Consider the following 11,933-nt stretch of genomic DNA (forward strand, 5'->3'; position numbering starts at 1 on the left):
TTATCTTTAATCATATCTACAAAGTCTCTTTTGCAATGTAAACTAACATATTCACAGGTTCTGGAAATTAGGACATGGGACATCTTTGCAGGGGCCAATATTCTGCCTATCACAGCGGTAAACATGAAAGACTGTTTTCTTTATTTAAATAACTTTAAAAGATACTTGGCTGTTTAAAGCAAAAATGAAAACAGTATGTTGTGGGTTTTATAACATGTAAAAGTCAGATATATGACAGCAATAGCACATCGGGCTGTAGGGGAGAAAAAGGAGTGTCATGTAAGGTTCTCATACTACATATGAAGTTTTATACTGAAGGTAATGAAGGGGGACTGTGATAAACGAGGTTTCCAATGTTAGCTAATATGAGAAACGTACATCCTTAAGCATTTTCCCCTGTATATGTGAACGATGACTTCTTTAGGTTTCTATCAGTGAAGGGAATTTGTTGAGAGCATGGGTTTATTCAACTTTGTCCCAGTTGCCCCAGTATCAGGTCTGCCTTTCGCTTCGGATTTATAATGCTACCTCTGCTATATGTCAAATTTCCATATTGTCTGGGTCTGTGTTTACTATGTTCAATCAATCTGTTTATCTATCTCTGACTATTAGCACACTGGTTTATTTTACAATAGCTTTGTAGTACGTCTTAATATTTGGTAGGGCAAATTTCACTTCCTTGTTCTTTGGGAGATTTTTGCAGTATTTCTATAAAATGTACTCATTGCAGAGAGGAGAATTTATGCTCTTAACTGTAATTTTCTGTAATTGTAAATGAGCACTAACTTGCTCAAAAAGCATCAATCAGTTTTCACCACACTTAGAAAAATGTCTAAATCCTTTACCCTGAGCTGCAAAACCCTCTGTGATTTGTTCCCGATATATTCCATCTTTTACCTTTAATCTTTCATATGAGTTTTAGAATTGGGTTGTCAAGTTCCAAGTAAATTCATGTTTAGTTTTGTTTAAAATTGCATCGCATTTGTAGATTTCATCTATTCTGCAATGCCATAGATTGTAAGATACATCATTATTTTATGTGCCACTAAGGAAGAAAAATTGCTTCCCATTAAACTATGACATAATGCTTTCTTATCACTTAGGCTTTTTATTTTATACGTATTGAAAAAGCTTCCATAGACTTATTTAGATAACATACTTTCATTAGATATTTTTTCTTGTGAGTCCATAAAAATGAAAATGTAAGTGAAAGAAATTGGTTAAGATATCCCTAAAACTTCTTGGCATTCAGAGTCTGACTTTTCCGAATCACTATAAAACTTCAGTATCTGTGTTTTTCCACACAATGATAGCTTCTGGGCCATCAAGGAGATTGGTAATGCAGCATTTATTATAAGAATAGTCCATCCACTGCTGTCTCTGAAACGTTCTTCGTCACCTACCTGTGAGTATCTCCTTTTCTTAGGTCCTTGACTGTTCTTTGCAAGAAAATATGCAATTTCAGTCATTCTCCTAATAAAAGAGATTTTCCTTCCTTGATATCAAATTGATGCCCCCTGCTCTGTTTCTGTGCCTTCCTGTGCACACAGTAAATTTTCATTTTAACGCTAAATAATATTACCATTTTAGGACATTTTAAACAGCCATTAAACTCAACACATGTCATCCAAAAATGTATGAAACTCAATGGAAGGGACAAGAATATGAACAAAAGTTTATTCACACTCAGGCAATGACAGCTACAACATAACCTATCCTGGGGAATAAGACGTAAGAAACCATTGGTTTTTAGATACATCCCAATCTTGGAGATGCTTAAAAAGATGTGTTTATAATTGATGAACTGTGATATTCATAGAATTATCTTTAAAAAACTGAGTTATAGAATTCTTAAATATCATAAGTGGAGATTTAATATGGGTCTTTTTGTCTTTTAATAATGTTTAGTATTTTTTCTTCTAATTTTTTTTGCTATTATAAATGCTATATTTTGTACAATTACATTTTATAATTGATTATTGGGTTTAGAAATATTATTGTTGTTTTATATATTGATTTTGTATTCAGCAATCTTGCTAAAGTTTCTTACTAACTCAATAGACTTCCTTCGATTTTCGATCTAGACAAATCACGTCTACAAATAACAGCACCATTTCTCTCCCTTGGCAGTCTATGCCTCCTAATTACTCTCCCTTTTTTGTTTCATTGGTTAGGACACTAATACAATTTGGAATAGATGTGGTTATAATGGGCATATTTGTCTTGTTTAAAAGTTAATGCTTCTTCAATTTTACCATTAAACAGGAAGCCTGCTCTAGGTTTTTCAAGTTAAGACCATTCCCTTATATTCCCAGTTTCCTATAAATTTTGACCCTGCATCAGTGTTAAATTTTAACATATGCCTTTTCAACTAACATGACCATATAGTTCTTCCAATTCACTCTGTTAATATGAATTCCATTGATACAATTTTCTGATTTTGAACACTTGCAATCCTGACATAAAGCCTACATAGTCATAATATATTACTTTTTTATGCAGGGTAGCGTTGAAGTTTTTATTCTTTTATTTAGAAACTTTGAATCCACAATTAGATGTAAGATTAGTCTATAATTTTTCTTATACCTCATAAAATAAATTAGGTAGCTCTCTCTCATTTTCTATTCTCTAATATAGCTTGCATAAAATGAATTTGGGGGATTTTATAAAACTCACCTGTAAAACTGTCTTAACCTGAGATTTTGGTGGAGGCAGATAGATTTTATTACCAATTAAATTGGTTAGTAGTCCACTCAAGTTTTCTATTTCTTCTTAAATCAATTTTGTGTGTGTGTGTGTGTGTGTGTATAGATATACATACGTAATTATCCATTTTATATGTTCTATAATTTATTGGCACAAATTTAACAGTATTATCTTACTATTTTTAAATTTCTACAGTAACTTAATAATAACTTTTCATCCCAATTTTCTTTCACTCATTTTTTTTCTTTATCAGTCTTGCTAGAGATTTGTCTTTAATTTGTAAAACAAATTTGTTTCATAAGTGTTTTGCATAAAAATATTGCTGGTTTCTTTCCTGGGAATTAATTTATTACTTTTCAGTATCTTTATTGTGGTTTCTAATTTACAAAGTAATACTGGTCAATATTTAAAAATTGTAAAAGTAACTGATGTCTTTCATGTAGCAAATGACCAACTTGCTTATTTATCATTAACTTTAAAAATATCTTACAGTACATAATGTTTTATCACTTGCTATTATCTGGTATGGTATGTATATTTTTTTTCCAAATAAAGATATCTTACTTAGAGCCAGGAAAGTATTCATCTTAATGATATAAATTTAAACCTAAAGAAGATTAATGACTTTTGCTAACTGTTATTTTGGCTACAGACATTAACCTCCAATTTGCCATATACATTATATTCAAGATGAATCTTGCACTGCATATAAAAATTTAAATCTGCTTTTTTAACTTGCAGGTAGTTATATTAAAAGACTTCCTTTTTCTTGGATTATCTTCATAACAGCTCACATTTCGCCCTTAAATATATTGGTTTTGATTTTAATCAATTTTGTCTTTAATGTAGCTAATTTTTTTTCATCTTCACAATACTTGAATTTCTTTTTTTTTTGTTTTAGAGCCCCAGTATATTCTCCATGTACACTGTCCTAGCTTCTTTAGAGCAAGAGCTTCAGGTCTTCCTTTTTATGAATCTCAAGCCTCCAGCACAATGCTTGGACCATGACGGAAGATGACATGATCAATAATCACCATTCAGTGCACAAGTCCTGTCTGTATTCCAGGCATTGTGCCAAACATTTAGCGTGTATTATGAAAATGTGTTGAGATGATCATTACTTTTTAAACTTCAGGCCCTCTTAAGTCAAAACCACAGTGAGATATCCCTCATATCCATTAGGATGGCCACTATCAAAGAAACAGAAAATAAGTGTTCATGAAGATGTTGAGAAATTGAAACCCTTGTGCACTGTTGGTAGGAATGTAAAACAGTGCAGTCTCAAAGGAAAACGATATAAAGGGTCCTCAAAAAATTAAAAATAAAACTACCATATGATCCTACAATCCCACTTTTGGGTATATACGCAAAATAAGCAGGGTCTCGAAAAGATATTTCCACATTTCTGTTCATTGCCGTGTTATTCATAACAATCAAGAGGTGGAAGCAATCCAGGAGTAAAAAAGAAGGAAATCCAGTCACATGGTATAACATGGATGAACCTTGAACACATTATATTAAGTGAAATAAGCCAGTCACTAAAGGACAAATACTGTATGATTCCACTAAAACGAGGTATCTAAAGTAGGCAAAGTCTTAAAAACAGAAAGTAGAATAGTGGTTGTCAGGGGCTGAGGGGAGGGGTAAAAGGGGTGTTACTGTTCAGATACAGGATTTCAGATTTGCAAGATGAACAAGTTCTGGAGATCTGTTGCATAAAAATGTAAATACAGTCAACGTGAGAAAACTTTTTAAAAATGGTTAAAATTGACACAACATTGTAAACTGACTACATACTTCAATTAAAAAATTAATAAATAAAAAGAAAATTAAAAATGGTTAAGATGGTCAACTTTATGTTATGTGTTTTTTTATACCACAATTAAAAATTAAAAAAAAAATTTAAACCAGGCTTTCTGACTTTAAGGACCAAGAAACTAAGACTCAGAGGATTATGTGGTTCATCCAAGGTCAAAGAACCAGCTTCAAAGCACTGATCAAGAGCACCTGAGAGTGCTTGAGCCACAGAATGTTTTCACTTACTTTAAATTTTGATTTTATTTTCTTTAGAATCTAACAGAATTCGGTACATAATAAAAAATCCTCTTTTAGACCTTTTAAAGGGGAAAGTAAATCTTTTTATGCTTATTTTTAGTCAACAAGACGTAACGATTTTTCTTCCTGAAAAGGTCCACTTCTGGACAAAGGCAAAATATGAATGTTTCAAAAGCCAATATACATTTTCAAATAAAGTTATAGGAGAAAAATCAATGGATGAGATCATGTAAAGTCTTTGAGTATCTTGTCTGGTGATATGATACATATTTTTAATTGGGACATAAGTGATATTTAACCTTATATTATTTTCAAATGTACAACATACTGATTTGGTATGTGTATATATTGCAAAATGATCACCACAATTAGTCTAGTTAACACCCAGACTGATATTTTTAAAAAGAAAATCTAATAAACTGGCTGACATAGAATGTGTTCCTCTACCAGGACTCCAATCTCATTGAGTTTATATTAATCTCTCCCCATTGACTGCAAAGAATTTCTGCTTTCTCCGTCCCTCAGTAAACTTTTCTAAATCATTTTCTTCCTTCCATCCTAAGGGTCTCTGTGGCTGGACTTTTCTAAACAGTTTTAACTCTTATGTGAGAGAGAAAGGGACCAACTCATACGGGATTCTAGTAGGTTGACGAATGTTCACCCAAGGATATCGTCTTAATCCCTGGAATTTGTCAGTATTACCTAATTTGGAAAAGGATCTTGGCAGATGTGATTAAGGATTTTGAGATGAAGCAACAACGCTGGATTATCAGGATGGATCCTAAATGCCATCCCACGTGTCCTTATAAGTGAGAGCCAATGGGCAATAACACAGATACAGAGAAGGTGATGTCAAGACACTGTGAAGACGAAGGCAGAGTTTGGGGTGATGTAGCCACAAGTGCAAGAAGGCCAGCAGCCATCAGGAGATGGAAGGAGCAGATTCTCCCCTGGAGCCCCTCCAAGGGAGCACAGCTCGGCCAAATTTCAGACCCCTGGTCTCCAAAATTGCAAGAGAACAAATTTCTGTTGTTTTACGCTACCACATTTGTGGTAATCTGTTACAACAGCCTCAGGAAAACGAAAAAAAGGTATATTCCTGGGTACCTGCTCACTCTCAGTGGTTAATGAAATTGACAAGCACAAATAGCGGTCAATATGGAAAAATTATAAATTTATAAGATGTCTGCTTGGCTAGAGGAAGGGAAATCTAGTGTGAATTCATAATCAGTGCGTGAGGTGTTAAGTGCATTTCCTCTGGCTTCACAGAAGTTCCTCTAGCAGCATCCGAAACCACAGAAGTTATGCTCAGGAGAAAGCTCTATGAGAAAGACACACTATGGCTTTGAATCCACTGGGATCCGTCAACAAAGAACATGGGTGACTAGCCAGGACTCTATGGCACGCTCCAGAGTTAACTGTTATTCACAGAGTTTCTGATGCCACGTGCCAGCCTTGGCCATGTCCTCAGATTGCGGGCTGCATGCCTGTCCTCAGCGCCTGTGGACCTAGCCCTCAGTCCTGAAGCACTGAGCCCATTAAAGCTGGTCCATGGGGTCTCTGGCCGCCCATGATTGTTCTGGAATAGGGCCCCCAGCCTTTCCTGAGTTAGGCAAAAACCATACCCCCTTCACAGATAGTGACTCTAGGAGGTCAGGGAAAAATAAGGCCTAGAGTTGCCAGATTTAGCAAATTAAACATACAGGACACCCAGGTAATTTGCACTTCAGATAAACAGTGAATAATCTTTTACTATAAGTATGTCCAATGCAAGATTTGGGCCATATTTATACTAAAAAGTACTTGTTATTGACCTGAAACTCAAATTGAACATGATATTCTAATATGGAACCCAGCAACCCCAAACAGGAGCAATCTCTGCCCTCACGGACTTTACACTCTGGTCAGGGGATAAAACAAATGCACACACAGTGATGCAGGCCACAAGCTGAGTCTCGAGAGGGGTACCATCTAAATACTAAAGGCAAGAGGTCAGTTCCGCCTGGTGAAAGCAATGAAGCTGGGGAGACTGCAGTCTTGGAAGGATGAGGAGAATGTGGGCCAGCAGACAGAGGGCGAGGTGATGGGGAGAGCTTTCAGGCAGCAAGCCCCACAGGAAAGTGGGGGCTGGGATGGGGAGATTAGCAGATAGTAGATGGTAGATAGTAGATGAGGAGAGAGTGGAGAAGGACAACAGTGATGAGACTGTTGACTGTGGGCTGGGAGAGGTAAGTAGGCTGAGATGAGTAGATGCAGTTCATCAATGTCCCCACAACCACCCTTTTGACTCATTACTTAACCACAAGACCAAAGGCTTCTGATGTCGTAAAAGAGGCCAAGTGTCCAGAAACCAAGGGAGTCTCAATCTCTCAATAGAGGTGTTAAATTTATAGTATGAGCAAGGCATAAAGATTGTTCTGCAGTTCAAGGTTAGAAGTAAAAGAATGCGCCACTGTGGAATCTATTTGGGATGATGGAGTGATTAAGGAGGTGGCATCATCTTTGTGTTACAGAAGGAATCTCTGAATTGAGAGTCTGTCACCACAGGGGCTGGAAGAGGAAAACGGGCAGGGAGTAAACTGAAGCAACACATCACCTTCCAGCTGTGGTGAGACTCTTAGCAGGCAAAAAGGTCAGGAGGGGGAGGCTGGTACTCCTGGGGGTGGACAGGGGAAAGGAACTGGAAGGTTACTGCTGGCTCACAGACTCTCAGCAAAAGGTTTCCTAGGGGATCATCACTTCTCACCCATAGTGACGGGAGTCGGGGAATAAGAATCAGGGATCTTGCTCCTGATCCAATGAGATCAGAAAACTCTTCACTGCTACCTAAATTCCTTAGATCCCCAAACTACATTTAATTTAAGATGAGTTAGTAATTCTATAACTATTTACTGAGCATGGAGAATTGTTTTCTCATGAGGGTTTCTTTACCAAAAAAAAAAAAAAAGCGGAGAATTTTAGCAGGTGCCTAACAATTTTTCAGTGCTAAATGGAATGTGGTTATGTTCATTTTCCTTTAAAAAAAAAAAAGTACTGAACCTCTCTGAGTATCAGCTCAAAGTTCCAGGCTTATGATTTATGGTAACATTTAGTCAACTCCTAAAGAGCATCCATCATTGTCAGATTATATTTTTTCACTTCAGCACCAACAGTTTCTGGGTGTCCACACAGCCTGATACATAAAAATCTTTTATTTCCCATTGGGGTTTACTCAGGAACATTCAGCACTAATGTATCATTTGTTCATGTCTTAGACTTAAATTTGTTTGAGACAAGTAGGTGTCTTGTTTGTGCTTTCATTAGGGAGGCCGTATATTAGCATAACCATACGTAGGAGTGTTTTTATTCTTTTAAGAGTTCAAAAAAGGGCATTTCCCAAGAAGCCTTAATTGCATGTCCGGGTACAATTTTTTTTTAAAAAAGCAAAACCATAACTGAAGTCCTAGGCATGCCAAATATCTATTTTATTCCATTTATTTCCAATGTTAAATTTAGGGTCTAAAAGCAAAACAAAACAAAGGAGAAACAAATTTTATTATACAGCTAGATAATCTATATAGCCTGGTACCAGAGAAGAATGTAACTGCACATTCTGAGCATAATAGCCACTCTGCAAGTCTAATCCAACTACAGATCTTCCTCGACTTACAAAGGACTTATGTCCCGGGAAACCCACTGTAAGCTGAAAAACAGCCTAAGTCAGAAATGCATTTGATACACCTAACCTACTGAACATCATAGTTCAGCCTAGCCTAACTTATACATGCTCAGAACAGTTACATTAGCCTGCAGTTGGGCAAAATCGTCTAACAAAAAGCCTATTTATAAAATAAAGCGTTGAATGTCTCATGTAATTTATTGAATATTGTACTGAAAGTGAAAAATAGAATGGTTGTCTGGGTACAGAACGGTTGTAACTATCGATTGTGTACCCTCGTGATCGCATGGCTGACCTGGAGCTGTGGCTCGGGACCACTGCCCTAGCATCACAAGAAACAGTATCACATCATGATCTCTAGCCCGGGAAAAGATCAAAATGCAAAATACAGAGTAACAGTCTCTACTGTTACTGTGAATGTGTATTGCTTTCACATCATTTTAAGGTCGAAAAATTGTAAATCGAACCATTGTTTAAATTGAGGACCATCTTTATACTCTGTAAAGTCTCTCTATATATCTATATAGCTATGTAGATATCTATATGCAGACAATATATAGATATATCTATATATTGTCTATAGCAGTCAGACTCCAAAATAAAATTATTTCCCATCCATGCAATCAAAAGGAGAACTAAGCATTAACACCGAAAAGTGTTTACAATTCTTTGATTTAATAACTGATTTTATCTTTGACACTACTTATAAACATGCATAATAATTTTCCCAAAGTAAAGGCTCCATTTAAATACAAAATAATAAAAAGTCTTTTTCTTACAACACACAAGAAGTTATTATTTTTAAATGAGAGGCTCATTCCTTTGAGGATTCTGCAAGCTAGATCTCGCTGATTCTTTTTGTAGTTTTTCCCTTTCAAAACATTTATTCTTTACCCTTTAAAAAGAATTTATGCATCTGCTGTTTTGAAAATATTTCAAGGTCTTCTTGGGAATACACAGATTATGCTCTGAAATCTTGAAATAACTAGAGTTCTGAAATATATATGCCAGAATTACTTACTTCTGAAGATCATAAACTCTTTCATTTCCTCAGTTTTTGCATATTTTCAGTTCTTATGGTCCTGGGTTACTGAGCATTATAGTCTTAAACCATCACTTTCCTCACTCTGTGTATAGGGTTGTGATGTTACCAAGTTAAGAGTCATGGCTGAGAAATATCTTCCATATTAAGTCCTTGACGTTAGCTTTTGATATGCTGAGGCTAAGGGTCCTCTGGCCTCATTAAAAGCCCAGAAGGCTGGGGGTGGAGGCAGAAGTTGGTACAAGAGGTGTCTTCCATTAGTGTACCTTTTCTGTCATTCAGGTCATGAAAAATGTTAAAACTTCTAAAGCTCCAAACATGATGCCTACGTGTTAATACAATTTAGTAGGATTAAATGCTTCCAAAGGAGTTTGCTCAAGAATACACAGATCTGTCTGTGGGATATCTTCTCTTCATTAGCATCCCTTATGCGGCTGTACAATGGTTTATTCAATCAATTCTCTATTGATGGACATGCGGGCTGTTCCCAAACTTTTATTTGTTCAGATAAGCTCAGTAAACAACCTTGTGTGTAAGTTCTTTCAAATGTGTTCAGATGCAATTCACATTTGATTCTTAGAAGTGGGATTGCTGGGTCAGTGGATAAATGCATTGGGATTTTTGCTAGATATTGCCAGCTCCCCAACATATATAAACTTTTTTAACGCCTTAAGCTTCATATACAACTCTTGAGTATGATCTCTGTGTGGTGTTCGTCCCCACTCCATAGTGGTACTATGATGTCCCCTGGGAAGAAAAGACAGGAATGATCCCCATGTGACGTACGTAATACTTGTCTTCCCTTCTTTTCTGTTAGTCACTTCCTCGGTCAGCATGTTATGGATTGAATGCTTGTGTCCCCCTAAAATTCATATGTTGAGACATAACTCCCAATCCGGTGGTATTAGGAGGCAGAGCCTTTGGAAGGGGATTAGGTCCCAAGGTTGAGGCCTTCATGAATGAGATTAGTGCCTTTATACAGAGACCTCCCCGTCCCTACTCACACCACATGAAGATAAAATGAGAAAAAGGCCATCTGCAACCTGGAAGAGGGTCCTTAGCAGAACCTGGCCATGCTAGCACCCTGATCTTGGATTCCCAGCCTCCAGAAACTGTGTTAAATAAATTTCTGTTGATTATAAGCCACCCAATTGAAGATACTTTGTTGTAGCGGCCTGAGCAGACTAAGACAGTATCACTCTCTTCAGGGCTCTTGTGAGGTCCCAATGCTTGCCCCTCCAGGGAACCCTGGTGATGTGTCATCCATCCCTGCTCTCTCTCTGGTAACTCAGAACGATCCTCTGACTTCATCAAAAAGCATCTCTTCACCTCACACTAGTCAGAATGGCCATCATTAAAAAGTTCACAAATGATAAATTCTGGAGAGGGTGTGGAGGAAAGAGAACCCTTCTACACCGTTGGTGGGAATGAAGTTTGGTGCAGCCACTATAGAAACAGTATGGAGATTCCTTAAAAAACTAAAAATAGACTTATGATATGATCCAGCAATCCCACTCCTGGGTGTATATCCAGAGAAAAAATATATACACCCCAATGTTCATAGTAGCACTATTTACAATAGCCAAAACATGGAAACAACCTAAATGTCCACTGACAGATGACAGCCATAAAAAATAATGAAATAATGCCATTTGCAGCAACATGGATGGACCTAGAGATTACCTTATTAAGTGAGGTAAGTCAGACAGAGAAAGCCAAATATCATATGCTATCACTTATATATGGAATCTAAAAAAAACGATACAAATGAACTTATTTACAAAACATATATAGACTCACAAACATAGAAAACTTATAGTTACCAAAGGGGAGAGCAGGGAGGAGGGATAAATTAGGAGCTTGGGATTAGCAGATACAAACTACTGCATATAAAATAAACAAGAAGGTCCTACTGTATAGCACAGGGAACTATATTCAATACCTTGTAATAACCTGTAATGAAAAAGAATATATATATAGTATAACTGAATCACTATGCTGTACACCAGAAACTAACACAACATTGTTAATCAACTATACTTCAATTTAAAAAAAAACCATCTCTTTCTTCTCCCATTGAGGCCTGTGATGAAGATTTAGAAATAATCTACAACATCATGCCTTACTGAATGGGGATTACAGTTAAACACTGCTTTACTCAAAGGACCTAATGGTAGGCCTCGTGACAAGTCACTGCTCTGTAGGGAGTCTTTGCTCATGCCCCAACCCTATGCTTGAAGACAAGGTGCTGAGCACTTCCCTCCCAGCCTTCTCTAACCACGTGCCTACACAAAGGATGTATCACTTGCTTCTTTACTATTGAGCAAATTTCTGGATTGGCAAGTCTGATCACAGAAATATGGCCCAATGCCTGGTGAAAGAGTGGTTTCTATGCTCGTTTTTTGAATAAACTAATCACAGTCCTACCAGAAAAGTATTTTTTAGGGAGTTGACCTTATTATTAAGAGTTTA

The sequence above is a fragment of the Camelus ferus genome, chromosome X (genome assembly GCF_009834535.1).
Source record: "Camelus ferus isolate YT-003-E chromosome X, BCGSAC_Cfer_1.0, whole genome shotgun sequence".
Lineage (NCBI taxonomy): Eukaryota > Metazoa > Chordata > Mammalia > Artiodactyla > Camelidae > Camelus > Camelus ferus.